The 23,296-nt window shown below is 33.7% G+C and overlaps 1 long non-coding RNA gene across 1 annotated transcript; it reads left to right on the top strand.

The window, feature by feature from the left end:
• Nucleotides 1-3,312: 3,312 nt before the first annotated feature.
• Nucleotides 3,313-12,945, top strand: LOC127549134 (uncharacterized). The gene is made up of 2 exons (XR_007950522.1): nucleotides 3,313-3,843; nucleotides 11,180-12,945. It is a non-coding gene; the product is annotated as an uncharacterized LOC127549134 (long non-coding RNA).
• The last annotated feature ends 10,351 nt before the right edge of the window (nucleotides 12,946-23,296 follow it).

The following is a 23,296-nucleotide window of genomic DNA, read 5'->3' as shown; positions in this document are numbered from 1 at the left end:
ATTTAACCTATGTCATATTACTTGCTGTCTTGGGGAGGAGAAAAGAAAGGAGAAAGATTTGGAGCACAAAGTATTACAAAAACTATTGAAAACTATCTTTATGTGCATTTGGAAAATAAAATACTATTGAAAACAAATAAATATAATATATAATAAGTTAAAATAAAATAAAAACATACAAAAATATATGTATTTGTTGGCTTGAGGAAGCCTATTGAATGAAGTAAAAGTAACCATGTTTCACATAATTAAGGGAGAGACAATGATTTTGGTGAGGATAGACCAGCAGCTTCATATGCACAAAAGAAAAACTGTGAAGAAATTAAGTTGAGATATTTGATTGCATTCAGAAGACTAAATTAAAAAGAAAAGGTGGTAGTGGGGCACTGAGAAAGTGTTTTAGTTTAATTTTTTAGTTTCTTCATATGTAGAATGAGAATAATAATGCAACTATTTATTCTTCCAGAAATCTACAGGAAGGTTAAAGTTTTCTTTTCTTTTTTTTTTTTTTTTGGCTAAAAGAATAATTAATGATCTTTTCACAGGGGATATGTGCCTTTGTCACTATAATTAGAAAAATGAATTAATAATAAACATTTCTTGGCAGTCACATATATCTTTGAGTGAACCATAAAAGTGAATATACTCTATATGAGTCATATACACTAAAACACCTGGTTAAAAGTTAAACATAATTATCAGTTAAGAAGAGGAAGTAAGATGAAAATATGTATTTAGCTGAAATAAAAGAACCACCTATTTGGGAGCTTAAAAATAACTTCACAGGTGGTTATACAAACATGCAATTTAATGAATATTTCTATGGAAAATCTTTGTGCCTCAAATAAGTAGGAGGCAGCATGGTAGAGTGTATGGAACATGGAGAGGATACTGAAATCATTATCAACAGACAGTTTCTAGTCCTGGATCCAATAGTTGACTATGGAGGAGTAATTTCATTTTTCTGGAATATAGCTCCCCATTTCTATGTAGCATAGAAGGTAGAGGCACCCATTAGCCAGGGCCCATAGATCTAGTGAATGAATTGTTATCACTCCTTGTCATTTACCTAGACTTTGCATTATCTCAAGTTCACCTTTGGAGAAACTTGACTTAGAATGTAAAGTAGATTTCTCATTTTCCTATTCATGTTCACATTGCCTCAATCTCAGCTTCTAGAAGAAAGTTGCAAATTATAGTAATAATTGTGGCTTGATAGTATAAGGTGTTCCTCAAATGGAGGGGGGTTTAAAAGATATTGAATGTCTTTGTATAAATAGAATATAAGACAATTTTTTTCTCATGAAAAAAGAAATGTTAAGCTTAAAAGAATCATAGATTGCAATAATACAATGATTAGGACAGAATTCAATAATAACTAATCACTAGCAGCATAGTAAATTGGGAAACTAATATTAAAAGCTTGTTTAGACATAAAAATATTTGCAAAGTTGCTAGCCATTTTATACTTATACTTTCTTTGATTATATAAAATTAAAAGTTTTTATGAAACAAAATCCATACAATTAGAATTAGAAAAGAAACAGCTAATTGGAAGTCTTTGCAACAATAAAATGAGAGGCATGTAGTAATTGCTATAAAAATTTATTTTTATATTTAACTCCCTCCTTGTCTTCCTCTTCAGTATTGATTTGGTGTGATGAAACAATTAAGTCTATTCTCTATCCTTATCTTTCTTAACCATTTTTTAGTTTCCAAGACAGCCGATTGCTGCCTTCTTGATAGTTATTTTCTTTTTTATATTTTCATAACACTTCTCTCTTATACTTGTCTAACTTTTTCTTTTCAATCCCATTTGTTTGATCTCCATTCAGGTCATATTTGCTTACTGTAGGTGGCTCCCTAGGTTCTGTCTTGGGCCATTTTCTTTTCTTCTTATGTAATATCTTGGTGGGTGATCTCCTTTTGGAGGATTTATATGGTTTCTATCATTTTCCACTATGGCATTTAGCTATTCTAACTGTTCATCCCTTTCCCTCAGGAGCAACACACTCACCTAAACACACTGAGGAAGGTAAATTACTAAATGGGAGTCTCAGCAACAGATCCAATTCTTGGGTAGGAAAGTGATGAATTTAAAGTCCAGCTTCAGTTGTTCAAATGAAGTCTTTAATATGGTCAAAAAGAAGCCAATCAAGCATTCCCATTTTCCAAACTAAAGTGAATTTTGAAATTCTCTGCGCCTAGTAGTTGGCATAGCAAAAAACAGAGAAATTGTGTGAATTCCATGGATTCAATTGTTATTTCAATGCAGGTGATTTTCAGGTTAATGTATCTAGCTCTAACCTCTCTCTTAACTTCTAATCTCACATTTATAACAGCCTATTAGACCCCTTAAACTGGATGTCTCCCAGATATCTTAACAGCATGTTCAAAACAGAATTCATTATAATCCCCCCAACACTCCCTTTTTATGAACTTCCCTAATATTGTCAAGGATAGCACTATCCTCCTCATTTCCCAGATTTGCAACCAAGTATCCCTCTCAACTTCCTCTATCTTTTAGCCTCTCTCTTCCTTTCTCTTTTTCTCATTTCCCCTTTCTCTCCCCATCTCTCTTCCATATCCAATTTGTGGCTAATTTTTGTCAATTATATCAGTTATAGCATCTCATTTATATTACCTCTTTTCTGATACAACTGCCACCTTCTTAGAGGCTTTCATTACCTTACAACTATATGGTGAAAATAGTCTTTCGATTGAGTTCCTTTTCTCAAGATTCTTCCCATTCCAGTCCACCTTCCATTCAGCTACCAGAATGATTTTCCTAAGTAAAGATCTTAATTTCTCATCCCTCTCCACCTCACACTTATTAAATACAAGTGGCTCCCTATCATCTCCAGGACTGAAAAATGATAATAATAAAAGATCCAGTTTGGCTTTTAAAACCTAGAATGTTTTAAGTATTTTATATGTATTTTTTCCTTCCTCTGTTAAATCGGTATATGATCCCTGCCCTTAGTTTTGCTTATCCATTTTATTTTAGATTACATAGGCTTCCTTCATTCATCCCTCCTCCCTCTTTCTTTCTCTCCCTCCCTCCCTTTCTCCTCCTCCTCCTCCTTCTCCTCTTCCTCCTCCTCCTCCTTCTTTTTTTCCTCCTCCTCCTCCTCCTCCTCCTCCTCCTCCTCCTCCTCCTCCTCCTCCTCCTCCTCCTCCTCCTCCTCCTCCTCCTCCTTCTCCTTCTCCTCTCTCTCTCTCTCTCTCTCTCTCTCTCTCTCTCTCTCTCTCTCTCTTTCTTTGTATCTCTGTACGTCTTTCTGTGTCTCTCTCTTGTCTCTGTCTCTGTCTCTGTCTTCTCTCTCTCTCTCTCTCTTTCTCTCTTTCTTCCACATTTCTCATTTTCTTCTTCATTTGGGAATCTCTTTTTTTCTTCTAAGGAATGTTTCTTATCCTTTGACTTTGTGAGCTAGCCTTTTAGCACTCTTTTGTTTGAATTATTTGCCTTAATATAAAATTTTGTTTATGATTTTCCTCACTCCCTGGCCCCGCCCCAGCAGTAGTTAATGGCTTATTGCCAAACTCTCCCTGTTTACTTTCTGCTAAAGTGTTACCGAATCTTGTGACTGCATTTTCTGTTCCCCTTGTAACCACAACTTCTCTAATTTTTTTTCCTATTGTAACCACCAAACTCAGAGAATTTCAAAGTTCACTTTAGTTTGAACAACGGAGAATATTTGATTGATTTCTTTTTTGGCCATATTAAAAACTCCATTCAACCAACTAAAGCTGAATTTTAAATTCAAACCTGTTCTATCCAACGACTGGATCTGTTGCTGGGTCTCCTATTGTTATTTACCTTCCTTAACAGGGTTAGGTGAGGTGAGTATGTTGCTCCTGGGGAAAGGGAATGAACACTTAGACTAGCTAAATGCCATGGGGGGAAATGATAGTAATCATATTTATCCTACAAAAATAGGCTTGGCATGGTTTTTCAGGATGTGAATCTGAGGCAGGAAAGAGGAGGGTGGTGGTAGTGAGTTTTGAATCATTCCTACATTATTACTTCAGCTTAGAAAACTAACATTATCATGGAGTTGTTTCCCACTGTCTTCTCTCTATGTGTTAATATTTTATTGTCTCTAGTTTGGGTGTCTTTGTTGACTATTTGAGTTGTTAGATTCTGGAAGATATTCAGGGATCTTGCTTATTCCACCGCCTTCATCATCTTTTCTTTTGCAGCAACTTTCTTTTGTCTTGGTTTCATTTTTCACACAATAGATAGCAATGTATAAATTGCTGGATAGGTTGCTAGACAGCATCTATTACCTACATGCTAGATTTGGGATTGCTGTTCTCCTTTATAGAGAAATCTAACTCCCAGGGCTTCAATTCTATCCCATTTTCATATTTCTGAGAAATGATTTCATTTTTGACTCTTATGTAAAGTAGTCTTTCTATCACAAGGGAAAAGGTAAGAAGAAAATACTCACTTCTTAGACAATTATCTCATATTTACAGTACTAACATTTAATTGAATTTCATACATTATCTGAACTCTGTAATTCTTAATAACCATTCTCTTTCTCACCATCCTGTCACTTTGATTGTAGAGGGAGAAGTGGGTTTCACAGGAATAATGAGGATTTTGTCTTTTTTCTTTCCTTCTTGACTTGCCAGCGCTAAAGAACTAATCACCTCATTGCCAACTTCCTGGTAGTCAGCCTCTTTATAATTATCTACCTGTTCCAGGGAAAGTAGATATGGTCTATTTCCAGGACTGTGCTGTTATTATTGTTCCAGAGCTAGCTGTGAGAATTATAGGACACACTTATTACCAAAAAACTAAAACACAGGTGGTTCTAGATTACTTTGCTCCTGTTACTTTGCTGTTGCTTAATGCCATTTTCCTTCAAATTCCATGATGATACATCATTATAATAAGTAGAGGTTCTACATTGCTTGCTGAATTGGGGAGATGGAAGGAGGAAGGGAGGAAGAAAAATTTGGAACACAAAGTTTTGCAAAGGTAAATATTGCAACTATGTTAGCATATCCTTGGAAAAATAAAATATTATTTAAAAAAAGAATATACTAGGAAATCATGATTTCCAGCAGGGTCTATCATTTTGGAGAGGTTTGGGGTATGGTTTCTGTCAGATGTGCTCAGGCACCATCTTTTAATGCTCTGCTGAGTAAAATTTGGCATATTTATTTAGTATCATTTAGATTTCAAGAAACTGCCAGGAAGTCTAGTGGGCACTGCCAACAAAGATCTCTGGGTAAAAAGAGCATTGGCCCTGATGGATTTAAGTGGGACTGCAGCCTTGCTAATGACAATTACTAGTAGAAGGATTCAAGCAAAAAAAAAAAATCAAATCATCCAGTCCTTTTTAAAAAACACGTCTTTTATTTTTTTAAATAATATTGTATTTAATTACATGTAATTATAAATTTTAACATGTGTTGGTTTTTTTTTTTAAGTTTTCATTTCCAAATTCTATTTTTCTCTTCTGACTCTCCACTTCCTGAGCTGGTAAGCAAGCTGATACAGATATTACATGTGCAATCATGTAAAATATTTCCTTTTCAAATACTAATCTTTTACATTATATTATATATTATATATATATATATATCATAAATTAAATTATATGACCAATTTCTTGATATTTAAAACTTTTTGCTAACATAAATATTCACAGATAGAAATTTTCCTTCAAGGAACTCTTAACTGCATCTCATGAGTTTTTATGTTTAATGGCTTCTATTGTATTTGGGTTTTTTTTTTTAATATGTTCTTTGTATAAGTCAACAATCAGGATGTCATCTGTTGATTTCTTTTTTGAGGATGCTGTAATCAGACCTGTTCTCTTCTTTCCTTATGGATTCCTCACTAATCTCCTTCTTTTAGTAATATTATATAGGTTGCTCAGCCAGGCTCTCAGGGACAGCTCTATTTAGAGGCATGGCTGTTGGCTGTCTTGGCTACCTTTCTGAGTCCACAACTGAATCTTGTTTCTGCTGCTAGAGATTCTTCTTATGGAAGGATCTGTTACTTCCTCCTTCCATTATTAACTTTCCACGAATATCTTTCTGGAGATTCTGTGTCTGTAATCACTCAATTATCCTTTGAATTATTTTTGCTTATTCTGAACTTATACATTGAGAGACAAAGACAGACAGAGAGAAAACATTACCATGTATACATCAGAACATTTCATTCTATATAAAGCTATACATCTGCATTTCACATAACTTTTAAAAAATATATAGAACATTCATACTTTCATAGAACATTCATTATTTTCAAAATTGTCCTATTTGTGTGCAATTTCTTTGTGCAGTGTCATTTTTTTCCTTTTTTGTGCAATTAAATCCTACTTCCCCCTTTCCTCTTCTTTTAATTAGGGGTATTTGAACTTTTCTTTCTCCCTCTCTCCCCTTTCTCTTTCTCTTTCTCTCTGCCTCTCTGTCTCTCTCTCCTTTTGTATCTATCTCTGATTTCTCTCCTGTCTCTCTTCAAAAATCTATTTTGCTTCTAACTATTGCTTCCCTTAATCTACCTCCCCTTTTATTATCCCTATACTCCCTTTTCTTTATTCTCCTCCCTCTCCTATTTCCCTATTGGGTAAGAATGAAGTTCAAGAATTGACACAAGCACACCCATTTTCCTCACTGCTGTAAAAGCTCTTCCTTGTGTGCCTCTCCTACATGAGAGAAATTTTTACCCCTGTTCCCTTTCCCCTTCTCTTGGTGTACCCCTCTTTCTTACCCATTCATTTTTTTGGAGATCATTCTAATATAATCAACTTATATCTATGTTCTCTGTCCATGTAAACTCCTGTTAACTCTCTTAATAATTATAAAATTCTTAGGAGTTACATATATCATCTTCCCATATAGGAGTGTAAATTAACTTTATTGAATGTTTATCTTTTTGTTATTTTCTTGTTTTCTGTTTGAATATCAAATTTTCTATTCTGCTTTGGTAATTTCATCAGAAATGCTTGAAAGTCTTTTATTTCATTAAATATCTTGTTCCCTTTGAAGGATTATACTCATTTTTTCGGGGTGGGTTTTTCTTGGCTATAATCCTAGTTTCTTTATCTTCCAGAATATCATAGTACTGTAATGCTAGAGAAATTGAGGCAAGATAGAGATTAGAGAGTATTTAATAACTTATTTCAAAGGGAGAGATTTACTGAGACCAAATGGATCCACAGTTTGGTCCCAGGGCTGAATGAGACTATTATCTCCAAGAATCTAGCAAACAATGTGAGTTCCCAATGACCTATATACACATGGCTCAGACTTAGGGGGTAGACTGAGGCAGGGGTGGAGTCAGGGTGCTGAGAATGGGCATGGGACTCTGATAGGGTGGGGCGAGCTACTGGAGATGGGATGACATAATGGGAAGAGGCACCCCGGAGATGAGGAGAGACATCTTGATAAGACGGTATCTGATGTTCTGATAGCTTGGGATGGGGAGAGGCATTCTGATATTCTAAAACATAAGATCTTTTATCTTTATCAAATATTCTGATAAAGAGTGAAGGGTGGTTTTGCAGGACTGAGCAGAACAATTATAAACTGAAGCAGAACAATTAGGAAAACTGAGTCAGGATAATTAGGGAAACTGAGTCAGAACAATAAAAGAGAACTGTGACATAACAGTACAAGGCCTCCACTCCTTTAACATGAAAACCACTATATCCTATCTGATCCTGATTGTGGCTCCACACATTTGTATTGTTTCTTTCTGGCTGCTTGCAATATTTTCTCCTTGACCCAGGAACCCTGAAATTTGGCTATAATATTCCTGGGAGGGTTCATTTGGGGATCTCTTTCAGGAGCTGATCAGTGGATTATTTCAATTTCTACTTTGCCTTCTGGATCTAAAATACTAGGACAGTTTTCTTTGACCATTTCTTAAAATATGATGTCCAGGCTCTTTTTTTATTATTATTATTATTCAGGCAGTCCAATAAGTCTTTAATTATCTTTTCTTGGGCTATTTTCCAGGTCAATTATTTTTCTGTTGATATATTTCACATTTTCTTCTTATTTTTTTATTCTTTTGACTTTTAAAAAATTGTTTCTTCATGTCTTATGGAGTCATTAGTTCCACTTGCCCTATTCTACTATTCTTCAACAAATTCTTTTACCTTTTTTTCCATTTGCATTTTATGTGTTCTTTATGCTGTTAATTCTCTTTTCATAATTTACTTGCATCCTCCTCCTTTGTTTTCTCATTTTTTCCTCTATACTCATCTCTTTAGTTGTTTCAAAAAGTCTTGTTGGGTTTGAGTTCAATAGCATATTTCTTTGAGGTTTTTTTGTTTGGTTTTGTTTGGTTTTCTATTTTTGTTTTCTCATTGTTGTCTTCTTCTGAGTTTATGTCTTGGTCCTCCCTGTCTCTGTAGTAGTTTTTTATATTCAAAAATTTTTAAAATTATTTGATTATTTTCTTAACATAAAAATTTCTTAACTTTGAACTTTATGTTAAAATTGGGTTCTACTTACCTAGGATGGGGAACCTTGAAGCATTTTTGTTCTGCTGCTTTCAAAACTAGTCCTGTGAGTCTGCAAGGTTTTGGTGCTTCCAGGATGTGATTTTGGGGGAAGCATGATCACTACTCTCCTGTTTCATACTCCAGTCTTTACCAAAGAAGAACCCTTGGTGCCTTGTTACTGCAAGCACTAGCAGTTCTCTTTGTTTTGAAACTGGGAGGATTCTTACTGCCTTGTGATTGACTACCAGCATTCCTTTCCCCTCTGCAACTGCTACCCAGAACCATATGTTCAACTCTAGGGAATAGAGTTTCCAACCAGCACCAACTACACCCAATACCAGCAAATAGTTCTCTGTAATTTCTTTATAATAATTTTCTAAACCTCTTACTATCTCTGAGCTGGGAGCTCCCCAAACTGTTGATGCTTCTATATTCAGCACAGCATGTATGGACTCTAGATAGACCCCTACTCCAATATTATAGACTTCTACTTCTAATCTCTTAATTTTCCTCCACCAGAAAAATGTCTCATCCTGATCTTTTGTTATCTCTGCTGTTCCGAAATTTGAGTTGAGAGAGACAATATGAAAACAAGCATGTACATTTCAGCATGAATGGAAGGCAATCTCAGAGTGAGAGTACTAGCAGTGGCATATTAGGGATGAGAAGGAGATGCCTGGGAAAGGCCTCTTGTAGAAGATAAGGTTTGAAACAAACCTTGAAGAAGGTCAGGGAAAGCAGCAAGTGAGGTGAAGATGAAAAACAGTGATATGCTTATTAATTTTGAAATAGTAGATTACCAATCCTAGAAGAGACCATGAATTATATTGATTAAAATAATTATCATCCAAGGAGATCTTGGCACCTTGGAAAATAAGTGCAAGGAATATGAAGAAGAATATGGAGGGAATATGGAGAGAAATATGAAGCCAACTGTTGGATTCAAAAAATCAAGCACAAAAGTTCATAGAAGATGATAGTTCATGAGTAAAAGTACAAGTGGCATTTTATTTTTATGACACAGTAGAAAACAAACTTTTGTATCCATTTCTATGTTTGGAGATATCATATAATCAATGAATTTTAGAGTTGGAAAAAGCCTCTGGAGTCAACTATTCCAATTTATACCAACAAAGAAGGTCCTAATTTAATATATATAACAAGTGGTCATCCAGTCTTTGCTTGATAATCTTCAATTAGAAGTAGACAATTATTTTATGAGGCAGTCCATTTGACTTTTAAATAACTCTAATAATTGCTGCTGGTATTGAGGCTAAATTTGTTTATTTTCAACTTCTATTCATTTTTATTTGTTATGCCCTTTGTATACAAAGTTTAATATCTCTTCCACATTACAAATCCTGAAATACTGAACACAGCTGTCCTCTCCCTTGACCAAGGAGATGGCCTAGATGACCCTTTCTGAGATCCCTTTTTGTTTTATATTTTTAATCCAAGGAGACTTCTCTCCTCCAAGCTATGTACCTCTAATTCCTTTATTCAATGTGACATGAATTTATTAGTCTACACAATCATGGCTGCCTCACTTTGGATCTTCTTGTTATTGTACTTCTTTTAGCTAGGGAATCCAGAATTGAACATAATATTCCAGATATGATCTACCTAGAATAGTTTATTCTGTCTCCGTGTTAGGAGAATCTATGGTGGTGATGGAATCCAACTAATGTCAAGCAAGACCTTTGACATCAGTATACAAAAAGGGCCTCACTTTTATTTTTTTATTATTTTTTAAATTAATAGCTTTTTATTTACAAGTTATATGCATGGGTAATTTTACAGCATTGACAATTGCCAAACCTTTTGTTGCAATTTTTCCCCTCCTTTCCTGCAGCCCTTCCCCTAGATGGCAGGATGACCAATACATGTTAAATATGTTAAAGTATAAATTAAATACAAAATAAGTATACATGTCCAAATGATTATTTTGCTATACAAAAAGGATCAGACTCTGAAATAGTGTACAATTAGCCTGTGAAGGAAATAAAAAATGCAAGCAGACAAAAATAGAGGGATTGGGAATTCTATGTAATGGTTCTTAGTCATCTCCCAGAGTTCTTTAGCTGGGTATAGCTGGTTCAGTTCATTACTGCTCCATTGGAACTGATTTGGTTCATCTCATTGCTGAAGATGGCCAAGTCCATCAGAACTGATCATCATATAGTATTGTTGTTGAAGTATATAATGATCTCCTGGTCCTGCTCATTTCACTCAGCATCAGTTCGTGTAAGTCTCTCCAGGCCTTTCTGAAATCATCCTGTTGGTCATTTCTTACCAAACAATAATATTCCATAATATTCATATACCACAATTTATTCAGCCATTTTCCAATTAATGGGCATCTACTCAGTTTCCAATTTTTGAAGGGCCTCACTTTTAAACACCTCTGGAATTTAAATTATTAAGGTCTATGGTCTCATTTTAAATGATGTCCTATTTCTACCTTGAAATAATTTCCCTATAATCTTGTTTTTCTCCTATTAATTCTTTCCACATTGCCTCATATGATACTTTGCATACAGAGTAGTCAAACTGATTATCAAGTAACTAGATGGGGACACAGGGATCATAGAAGACAGTGATATAATACTTTGCAAGTCACATAGCAAATCGGCTGGGAGGGCAGGGGGGTGTTTTGTTACCTCTTACTCATTTTCTTTCTTCTCTTTACTAACCCTATATAGAAGAGATAATCACACTAATGGGGACTGTTCAAGTGTTGCTGCTGGGATTTTGGATGACTATGTTTCTGATCACTGCAGCACTTCCCTCTGGTTTCACTCCTGCTCAGTGGTTCAATAAACAACATGTGCAGTATCCCAAGACCAAAGCCTCCAGTGACAATATATATTGCAACAATGAAATGAGACAAATCAACAACCACACCCATCAATGTAAGTTTTTCAACACATTTCTGAATTACATGCTTGAGAATATCATCAAGATTTGTTTCACAACCAATATCACCTGTAAGAATCCAGCATACAAGAACTGTCATAAAAGTACATCAACCATTCCTGTCACCAACTGTGAATTGACCAGTGGTCATTATCCCGACTGTAGCTACCGTGGCACTTCTAAAATGGCATACTTTATTATTGCCTGCAATCCTCCCTTGCCAGCAGATCATAGTAGAAGTGAGTTGCTTCCAGTGCATTTAGACAAATCTTCTTGATTTCTACCCTCCCACTATTTTGCTCTTTTGCTTCAAGAGGCACTATGGAAATCTGTTCTCTTGTCTTTGTTCCTCTCCAAATCTCCAGAATCCTATCTTTCTCTTCTATTAACTTATCAGAATTTCTTCTGAAAAAGGTTGCTTTTTAAAAAAAAATGGAACTCAGCTTACCTTTCTGGATGGCTTTATCAGGGCATAGGATTCCCTTATTACTCTTTAACCTGATACTCTTTGGTGAAATTGACCTTCCTTATTGCCCACCCTAGCAATGATGTGGAATGAAATAGTCATTTTTCCCCATTATCTCTTTATCTGATCTGTCTTGCTTAACATCTTAGATACAGGTAGAAAGAAAGGGAGGAGATAGATAAGTATCCTTTTATTCTAGCTTCTTATCATTTCTTCACTATGCTGCTTACACTCCTTTCTTCATCCTCCAACAATGTCTTTTTCCACCTCTGGGTATTCTGACTCTAGGTACTATTCCCTCATATTTCCTGTACTATAGTTTTGTCTTTTAAAATATAAGCTCCTTGAGGGCAAGGATTATTTTCTTTGCTTATGCTTTTATGCTCAGTAAATGGCACCTAGTAATTGCTCAATAATTGCTTTTATAAACCTGGAAAAATTTGCATGAACTGATGTAGAGTGAAGTGAGCAGAACCAGAACAACAATGTACATAGTAACAGTAATACTGTATGAACTGTATGAACTACTATGAATGACTTAGCTATTCTCAGCAAGACAATAATTCAAACAATTGCAAAGGACTCATGATGAAAAATGTCATCCATCTCTATAGAAAGAACTGATCGCATCTGAATATGGCTTAAAGCAAACTATTTTTCTCTTTGTCTCTCTATTTTTTCTTCTCTCTTTCTTTGTCTCTTTCTCCACACAAATGACTAAGATAGAAATAAGTTTAAATGATTGTACCTGTATAGCATTTATCAGATTACTTACTGTTTCAAGAAGGGAAAAGGGGGAGGAAGGAAGGGATAGAATCTAGAACTCAAAATTGAATGTTAAAATTATTTTTATATATAGTATGGAGAAAATATTTCTAAAATTGCTTTTATGTTTATAATCTATGTAGAATATATCCAGCTATATTGTTATCTAATTCTGAGAATGGAAGAAATTAATGTTTTTCCTGACTTAATATGCCACAGATGAAGGTGGGAATGAGGTTTATCTTCTGCAAGGTATACTGCAAGAGTTGGACTAAGTCATGTATTTTGTGCTGGTTTCAATAAATGCCTTGTTTCATACAACTGTGGTGAATTTTCTAATATGAGCAAAGGGATAATTTGAACTATGATTTCATTAGCATAGGGAACTAATTCCCAGTATAGGGAGCTCCCTTTATCAATAGGGAATTCCCTCTACTTTACCTTTTCTTCAATTTTTAGGCTTAGAAAATTGCCTAGTTCATGATAAAATTAAGTGACTTACCTAGGGTCATATAGTCAGTATGTCAAAGAGGGAATTTGATACCAGATCTTTCTATCTAGTGTTCTATCCATTGTGCCAGGTTACATCTTTTCTTCCTCATTATAGCAAAAACAACTAAAAGAGAAAAGAATCTGGGGCACTGGTGTTATAATAGGGAAGAAAAAGGTCTGAGTAAAGGAAAGAGTTATAGATAAGGAATAGGAGATAGGTAACTTCTCTTTCCAATTAGTTGGGAGCTTTCTCAAAGGGAAGTTTTAATAGTGTCCCTGAAGCCAAGGTGAAAGAAATTGGTGATAAATATTATGGATTCAGAATCCAGATAATATGATATTATGGAAGGGCTATTTCTTAGATAGAGGAATAATTGAGAGGACCAAATAACTCCACTATTTGGAAGACAAAATGTTTAGGAAACAGAGATTACCCATATACATATATACCATACCTTTATTGGAAGAATGAGACAGTTTGCAATCAAGCATTCAGTCAGCCAATAAGCACTTACTTGTACTTACTTACTATGTACCAGATATTATGTTAGGATGCTGGAAACACAATTGCAAAAGTAAAATCTTGTAGCCTCTCTGGGGAAGGCAGCAAATTAATCTACAGATATATTAGAATGTGATTGCAGAAAAGGATACCACTGGATTACTGTATTTTCTCTTTCTTGACTCCAATCAAAAGACAAAAGCAGTTCACCCTGCCTCTGACTTTGCATGTAATGTGTACCAGGAGAATAGAAAGTAGCTAACTGCCTCCAAGACCAGAACTTGATCTAGTAGACTTTATTTTCTGTATACTAAGTAACTGTGGGAGAATGGCTTCCATTCAGAAACCCATATGCCCCATAAAGATACTTTCCTTTATGTATCAATGAATGATCTTTTCCCTGTGAAGGCTTGTAACAAAGTACAGAAAAAACCTTTTCTGTCTGGTATTCTATATTGAAAGAAAAATGGTGTAGTAAAGCCTACTTCCATATGAAACATCCATGTTTTGTTGTGTGGTTAGAAAGGAGGCAAAACATTTCTAAACCCTTCCACCCCATCCCATACAACCTCTAATCTTCTCCAAGGGAGACTTTATTTTCTTCTAGAAAGGAAAGCAGGAAGTTGGGGACAAGTTCCTGGATATTCTCCTTTCCTTCAGAATGTGGATGTTGGGTTACGTTATATCTATTTGTCCCTTCATGAAATATAGGTCTAGAGGATATGATTTTCAGGTTCAAGCTAAACTTCTGTCAATGCGGAAAGGAAGACCCAAGCTTCTTAACCAAGACTTGACTTCCTTCTCCCCAAATATCACGATGAAAATACAGAGTAAGTGGCAAAGAAAGCCGTTTATCCAAGTGGATTTCTAAATAAATATCAAAGACGACATAAGAGAAACTAAATTAGACAATTTAGAGTGATGACACTCTCACTGGGAATGAGGTAAGTCAGTCAAACCAAAAGAGAACCAGATTTCTGCTTATTCATGCTTCTGCATGAAAACTGCTTATTCCTTTTATGTTGACTTCTTTCCAGAGTTTTATTCCATCTTCAAAAGTTGGATTAGTATCATTCATATTCTCTCAAAGCTAGAAACTAGAAGTACTTTAAGTAACTTCCTAGCCTTATGAGATGGAAGAGAGCTCTGAAGAGTCAAGAACCAAAAGAGAATGAAAAGAATAAAGAGACTTTGAAAGCCTGGAGCTTTTATTTTTCCTGCTTTCTTTTCCCTAACTCTGTCCAACCACTTATTCAGGGAAGGCATTAATTTCTATTAATAAGGAGAGCATCCCATATCATTGGACTTTTGGGATTGTGGTTGCATGACTTGAAACTCTTTGTAGTCTCTTGCAAAGATCAGCTGGGAGAATTCCAAAACTTGTAACTATATAGTAAAACACAAGCATCAACTCTTTTAAAATAAGAGATTGATATTCCTGGCAAGCCATGTAACAGACTTTCATAATGATTAAAAACTAAAATAAATAAATGCCCTATAATAGCACATAGCACAGTATACACTGCATTGCACAAAACGTAACCCGGGATGACAATTTGCCTAACTATATAGGGGATGTGCATTCATTTGAACATTTCAAAAGTACATATATATCCATAGTACATAGCAATTAATCAAAAGCAATAAAACTGACCAATAAATCAAAGCCAACTTTCGGCAACAATAACACTATCAATTGGCCTAAATATAAAATATAAGTTTATTGCTAACAATCGCGTAAGCAGAACAACAGACATTACTATGACACAAACAAAACACAAATTATGGTCACAGACACAATAACAAGAGAAAAAACAAGTACAATCATTCTGCAGTAATTCACATGTGTAACAATAGGATACAATTGCATTTGTTGTTGTTATTTTTCAGTCACTTCAATTGTGTCTGGTCCTTGAATGTTTGATCAAATCCATCCTGGAGTTTCTTTTTTGGAAGTTTATTTATACCTTGTTCAAATATTATATTATTGTAAAAATATGTATTTATTTCATTGTTGGTCTTATTGGCATATAGTTGAGCAAAATAATTTCTAATTATATACTTCTTATTCATTTATTGTGAATTTCTTTCATTTTTTGACATGGATGGTATAGTTTTCTTTTTTCTTCTTTTTAATCAAATTAGCTAATGATTTTTTAAAACTCCAACTCATAGTTTTATTAAATAAATGTTTGTTTTCAATTTTGTTAATTTATTCTTTAATTTTCAGGATTTATATTTTAGTTTTTAATTTGGAGTTTTGAAATTTGTTGGTTTTCTAGTGTTTTTATATTTCCCAATTCATTTATATGATTTTCCCCTTTTTTGTTAAAAGTGTTTAAAATATTAAATTTCTTTATAGGACTATTTTAGTTGTACTACAAAGATTTTGAAATATTGTCACATTGTCTCATATGTTTAATTTAATATTTGGGGTTTTTTCCTGGTTACATGCAAAACATTTTTTACATTTGTTTTTAAAAATGCTGAGTTCCATATTCTCTCCCTTTCTCCCTCCTTATCCTACCCTTCATTGATAAGACATGTGAAATCATGAAAAATATTTCCATAAAAGTGAAAGAAAATATAGATTCCTCCCTCCCAAAAAACTCTCAAGAAAAATAAAGTTAAAAAAAAGTATACTTCATTCTATATTCAGACACAATCAGTTCTTTCTTTAAGTGTGGGGAGCATTCTTATAATGTTCTTCAGAGTAGTCTTGGATCATTGTATTGCTGAGAATACCACTCATTCACAGCTAATCATTCCACAGTATTGCTATTACTTTGTAAACATTATATTTCACTTTACATGAGCTCATGGAGGACTTTCCAGGTTTTTCTAAGAGCAGCCTGCTCATAATTTCTTATAGAATAGTATTCCCTTACATTCACATACCACAGTTAATTCAGTCATTCCTCACCTGATAGGCATCCCCTCAATTTCCAATTCTTTGCTCTGAGAAAAGAGTTGCTATAAATTTTTTTTGTACATATGGGTCTTTTTCATTAAAAAAAAAAACAAAAAAAACAAACAAACAAACAAAAAAAACATCTCTTTTGCAATGTATACCTAGTAGTGATTTTATTAAGTCAAAAGGTTTGCATGATTTTATAGCCCTTTGGGCATCGTTTCAAATTGCTTTACAGAATAGTTGAATCGGTTCATAATTCCACCAATATTGTTGAGTTGAAAATTTTTAAAAGCTCTAAAAGTCAAGCTAGAACTTTTATATTTTATGAAAAGACAATAGGGACATGGTGAAATGGAATATGCCATCAAATGATGGGATGCAGGGGTGCTGAATGTCTCATTTTTCCCCAGATTTCCTCCAATATTTGTTATTTACTTTTTCTGGCCTATTAGTCAATTTAATAAGTATAATAAAGTACCTTGGAATTATTTTAATTTGTATTTCTCCAATAAATAGGAGTTAGAATATATATATTTTTAAATGTGGCTATAGTTAGCTTTGATTACTTCATGGGAAAACTGTTCATATTTTTTGATCATTCATCAATGGGGAAATGTATTGCCATTTTTTAGATGGTATTTTCATTTTTATGATTCTATGATTCATAGATTTGGGATTTTTCCCAATTATTAGGGATTAAGTTATTTATTCTCCAGCAGCTTTTTAATATTTTTAGTGGCCCTACAACAACATTTTAATTATATTGTGATAAATAAAGGATACATATGGCAGTTCTGTTTTCATACATTTATTTGTGAATTTTTTAATGCCCTAATACACGATCAATATTTATAAAAGTGTCACACACAGTGGATAATGATGTGAATTCCAACTGAGCCCATTCTGTTCCCATCATCAATCTTACCCCACACAAAAGAAGCCCACAATCTTGGGACTGTTATAGTATCAGCATGACCAAGATTTGCCCAATCCACCAAATCATTAAGGACCTTGAAGAAAAAAGACACTTTCTTCCCCTGAGCAGGGGCACTAGAGCATACTTTTGCTCCCAAGTAAACTTTGTGATGAAAATATCCTCATTATCCTGTATTAGCATAACCCTGTTCCTGTGTTCCTATCATGCAGCTACAGGCATAGACATAATGCACATGTGTTTTTGTTCTTGCCTAGGACCCTCTCTAACTTCTCCCTAACTCTAGATCTTGCCATCACTTCTTTTGCTTCCTGCCTCTGATGTTTAAATAGTGTCTTTTGATTTACAACCTAGTTATATCACCTTGATCTATCTGTGTGTGCCCTTCATGCAATAAAGGACTCTTTGTGGCTACAAGAATACCTTTATGAGTTTTCCCCTTTCCAAACTGCCCTATAGGAAACTGGTGCTTCATCAGAATATATATGTATACTTCTTTTGTTCTGCTGAATAATCACCAAACATCTATCAGATATCTTTTCCCCTAAAATTCCATTCACATTTTAAAATTTCTTTCTTGTTAATTTTTTTTGTTAGATTTATCTGGGGCTCATAAAAATAAATTGAGATCTCTCATTATTATATTGTTGTCTAGTTCTCTTAATAAATTTAGTTTTTCCTTTAAGCATTTATAAGCTATAACAATGGTTGATTATTTAAGTATAAAAATCAATTTGGGGGACAAAGCCAAGATGGCAGAGAGTAGATAGGTCTTTATCTGATCTCTTCCTGGTGTCCCTCAGATCAAGACCAGATCAAGCCTCTAAAGTGGTTTTGAAGTGACAGAACCCACAAATATTTGAAGTGTAACAACTTTCTAGCAGAAGATATTTGGAAGAACTTCAGAAAAGGTTTGTTTCAATTGGTCACACTGGTGGGAAGGGGGTAGTGAGAGGTGGAGGGGGGAGAATGCTGAGTGCAGATGCAGTGAATCACCCAGGGTGATGTGGCATTTGAATGCTAGGGAATCTCCTAGGAGGCTCTTAGCTAAAATATAGCAGCATTGGCTACTCTGTCGTGATTAGAAGCCAGTGGATCAGTAGATTGACTGTGAGGCATGCAATGCAAATTCAAAAGGCAAATACAGAGCTTTGAACACCAGAATAATGCAGGACTTGGCCACTCCCACCCAGCACCAGAAGGAACTCAGCTTTACAAGCCCAGGGCAGCTTGATGATCCTGTTAGAGGAAGCTTGGAATAATCTCCCCTTTGTCCTAAGAGCAGATCTCAATCCTTAAAAACATGAACAAAAAAGTAAAAAGAATTCTGACCATAGATAGTATCTATGGAGATAGAAAACAGACATCAAATCCTGAGGATACTAAAGGCAAATAGTCTCCAGATGAAGCCTCAGAGGATGATACGAATTGGTCTCCATCTCACAAGGCTTTCTTTGAAGAATTCAAAAAGCATTTTAAAAGAGAGTTAGAAGAAAAATGGGGAAAGGAAATGAGAACTTTGAAAGAGAGTTTGGAAAAGGAAACAGAAATTATCTGAGGAAAATGCCTTAAAATAGATTTAGTGAAATGGAAAAATCATGTAACTTCTTACAAAATAGATTTGACAAAGTGGAAAAAGTATATAATTCCTTATAAGATCTGAAAAAGAAATCAATTCACTGAAAAACAGAATTTGTGAAATGAAAAAAAAAAATCCAGTGAACAAAACATCTCATTTAAAAGTTCAGTTGGGCAAATGCAAAAGGAGACTTAAGAAAAGCTAACTGAAGAAAATAATTTAATTAGAATTGAGCAAATGGAAGTGAATGACTAAATGACTCAAGAATCAATGAAACAAACCCCCCCCCCAAAAAAAAAAAAGAAAAATAGAAGAAAATGTAAAATACCTTATTGAAAAAACAACTGACCTGGAAAATATATCCAGAAAAAACAATGTAAGAATTATTGAACTATCTGAAAGCTATGATTTAAAAAAAAAAAAAAGTGAGACATCATCTTTCAGGAAATCATTAAGGAAAATTGGCCTAATGTTCTAGAATCAGAAGGTAAAATAGCCATTGAAAGAATTCACTGATCATCTCCTGAGACCTCAAAACAAAAACTCCAAGGAACATTATAGCTAAATTTCAGAATTATCAGATCAAGGAAAAATTCTGCAAGCAGCTAGAAAGAAACAATTCAAATACCAAGGAGCCATAGTTAGGATTACCCAGGACCTATCAACTTCTATTTTAAAGGATCAAAGGATTTGGAACCTGATATTCTGAAAGGGAAAGGAACTTGGATTGTAACCAGGAATCAACTATTCAGCAAAATTAAGAATTATCTTTCAGGGGAAAAGATGGACATTCAAAAAAACAGGTGAATTTCATTTATTTCTGATGAAAAGACGTGAATTGAACAAAAAATGTGATCTTCAAATACAGAACTCAAGAGAAGGATAAAAAGGTAAAAAAGAAAGAAAAAATAACTTTCTTTTAAAAGTTAAAAAGCTTACATTCCTATATGGGAAGATGATATATTTAACTCTAGAGAGCTGTATCTCTGTTATAGGTATACTTAGAGGGTGCAGAAATAATTTGATTTTATTGTGATGATATAAAAAAAGAAACTAGAGAAGGAAAGGGGATTATACTGGAAGAAGAGGGAAATGGAGCTAAAATGGGGTAAATTACATCTCATGAAGAGGCAAAAAGACCTATTACAATTGAAGGAAAAGGGAAAGGGATGAGCATTGAGTGAATCTTACTCTCATCAGATTTAGCTCAAAGAGAGAATATCAGACATATTTAGCTTCACAGAGAAACTTTTCTCACACTATAGGGAAGTAGGAGGGAAAGGGAAAAGGAAAGGGGGAGACTAATAGAAGGGGAAAAGTATAGAAAGGGGGAAGGATTATAAAAAGGGATGGCTGTTTGAGGGAGATAGTAGTCAGAAGCAAAATATTGAGAGGAGGGGAAAAAAAGAAAGGAAAGAGAAAAGTATAACTTGGGAAAAATAAGATAGTGGGAAATACAGAATCAGTAATTTTAATGTGAATGTGAATGGGATGAACTCTCCCATAAAACAAAAACAGATATCAGACTGGATTAAAAGCCAGAATTCTGTAATATGTTGTTTATAAGAAACACATTTAAAGCAAAGCAATACGTTCAGTGTAAAGTAAAAGGCTGGAGCAGAATCTATTATATTTCAGCTGAAGCAAAAAAAAAAAAAAAAAAAAAAAAAAAAAAAAGCAAGGTAGTGATCCTGATCTCAAATCAAACAAAAGCAAAAATAGATATAATTAAAATAGATGAAAAAAGAAACTACATCTTGCTAAAGGGTGCCATAGATAATGAAGTAATATCAATACTAAACATATATGCACCAAGTGGTCTAGCATCCAAATTCTTAGAGGAGAAGTTAAGAAAGCTGCAGGAAGAATTAGACAGCAAAACTATGCTAGTGGCGGATCTCAACCTTGCTCTCTCAGAACTAGATAAATCAAACCACAAAATAAAAAGAAGTCAAATAGGTAAATAGAATTCTAGGAAAATTGGATATGGGACATTTTTAAAGAAATTTGAATGGAAAAAGAAAGAAATATAATTCTTTCTCAGCAGTACATGGAGCCTATACAAAAATCGACCATGTATTAGGACATAAAAATCTCAAAATCAAATTCAGGAAGTTAGAAATAGTAAATGCATTTTTTTCAGATCATGATGCAATAAAAATTACATGCGATAAAAGGCCAGGGGAAAGTAGATAAAAAATTAATGGAAACTAAATAATCTAACCCAAAAGAATGAGTGGGTGAAACAACAAATCATAGACACAATCAATAATTTCATCCAAGAGAAAGACAAAAATGAGACAACAAACCAAAATTTAGATGCCAACTTGCATAAAATAGAGAAAGAGATCAATGAATTGGGCATGCAACTAAAAAAGCTAGAAAAAGAACAAATTAAAACCCTTCAATTAAATAACAAATTTGAAATTCTGAAAATAAAAGGGGAGATTAATAAAACTGAAAGTAAGACAACTATTGAATTAATAAACAAAAATAAGATTTGATTTTATGAAAAAAAACAACAAAATAAATAAAACTTTAATTTGATTAGAGAAAGGAAAGAAGAAAATCAAATTGTTAGTATCAAAAATGAAAAGGGAAAACTTTCCATCAAGGAAGAGAAAATTAGAGCAAAAATTAGAAGTTATTTTGCCCAACTATATGCCAATTTGATAATCTAAGTGAAATGGAGGAATACTTACAAAAATATAGATTGGCCAGATTAATAGAAGAGGAAATAAATTATTTAAATAGTCCCATTTTAGAAAAAAAGAAATTGAACAAGCTATTAACTTCTAAGGAAAAATCCAGGGCCAGATGGATTTACATGTGAATTCTATCAAACATTTAAAGAACAATCAATTCCAATCTATGCAAACTAGTTGGAAACATAGGGAAAGAAGGAGTCCTAAAAACTTCCTTTTATGACACATTTATGCTGCTATTATCTAAACCAGGTAGGGTCAAAACAGAGAAAGGAAATTATAGACCAATTTCCCTAATGAATATTGATGCAAAAATCTTAAATGAAATATTAGCAAGATTACAGCAAGTTATCTTCAGGATAATATGTCATGACCAAAGTAGGATTTATACTAGGAATGAAGAGCTGGATCGATATTAGGAAAACTATTAGCATAATTGACTATATCAATAACTAAATTAACAAAAATCAAATGATTACCTCAATAGATGCAGAAAAAACTTTTGACAAAATCCAACACCTATTTCTATTAAAAACACTAGCAAATATAGAAATAATGTCATTTTCTTATAATGATCAGTAGCATCTATTTAAAACCATCAGCAAGCATCATTTGTAATGGGGATTAAATAGAACCATTCCCAAAAAGATCAGGGATGAAACAAGGTTACTCACTATCACCTTACTATTCAATATTAAATTATGTTAGCTTTAGCAATAAGAGAAGAAAAAGAGATTAAAGGAATTACAGATTAAAGGAAACTAAATTATCACTTTTTGCAGATGGTACGAAGGTAACTAAAAACTGCAAGAAACAATTCACAACTTTAGCAAACTTGCAGGATACAAAATAAATCCACATAAATCATTAGCATGTTTACATATTACCTATGAAGTCCAGCAGCAAGAGACATGAAGAGAAATTCCATTTAAATTAATATAGATGATATAAAATATTTGGGAGTCTATCTATCAAGGCAAAGTCAGGAACTTTATGAACATAATTACAAAATACTTTCCACACAAATAAAGATCTAATCAATTGGAAGAATATCAAGTGTTCATGGGTAGGTGGAGATATAATAAATATAATATAAGTGATAATGCTACCTAAATTAATGTACTTTTCAGTGCCATAATCAAACTCCCAGGAAACTATTTTCAGAGCTAGAAAAAATAACAATAAAGTTCATCTGGAAAAACAAAAGGTTAAGAATTTCAAGGAAATTAATGAAAAAATGCAAATGAAGATGGCTTATCTGTACAGACCTAAAACTGTATTATAAAGTAGCAGTCATCAAAACCATTTGGTACTGACTTAGAAATAGAATAGTCAATCAGTGAAATAAGTTCACAGAACAAAATAATCAATGACTATAGTAATCTAATCTTTCACAAATCCAAAGACTCCAGCTTTTGGTATAAAAATTCACTATTTGACAAAAACTGCTGGGGAAAGTGAAAATTAGTATGGCAGAAACTAGGTTTTGACCCATATCTAATACTCTATACCAAGATAGGTCAAAATGGCTTCATGATTTAGACAT

Source organism: Antechinus flavipes, chromosome 2 (assembly GCF_016432865.1).
Source record: "Antechinus flavipes isolate AdamAnt ecotype Samford, QLD, Australia chromosome 2, AdamAnt_v2, whole genome shotgun sequence".
Taxonomy (NCBI): Eukaryota; Metazoa; Chordata; class Mammalia; order Dasyuromorphia; family Dasyuridae; genus Antechinus; species Antechinus flavipes.
Note: the sequence above shows the minus strand (reverse complement) of the source record. Positions and strands in the feature narration are given on the sequence as shown.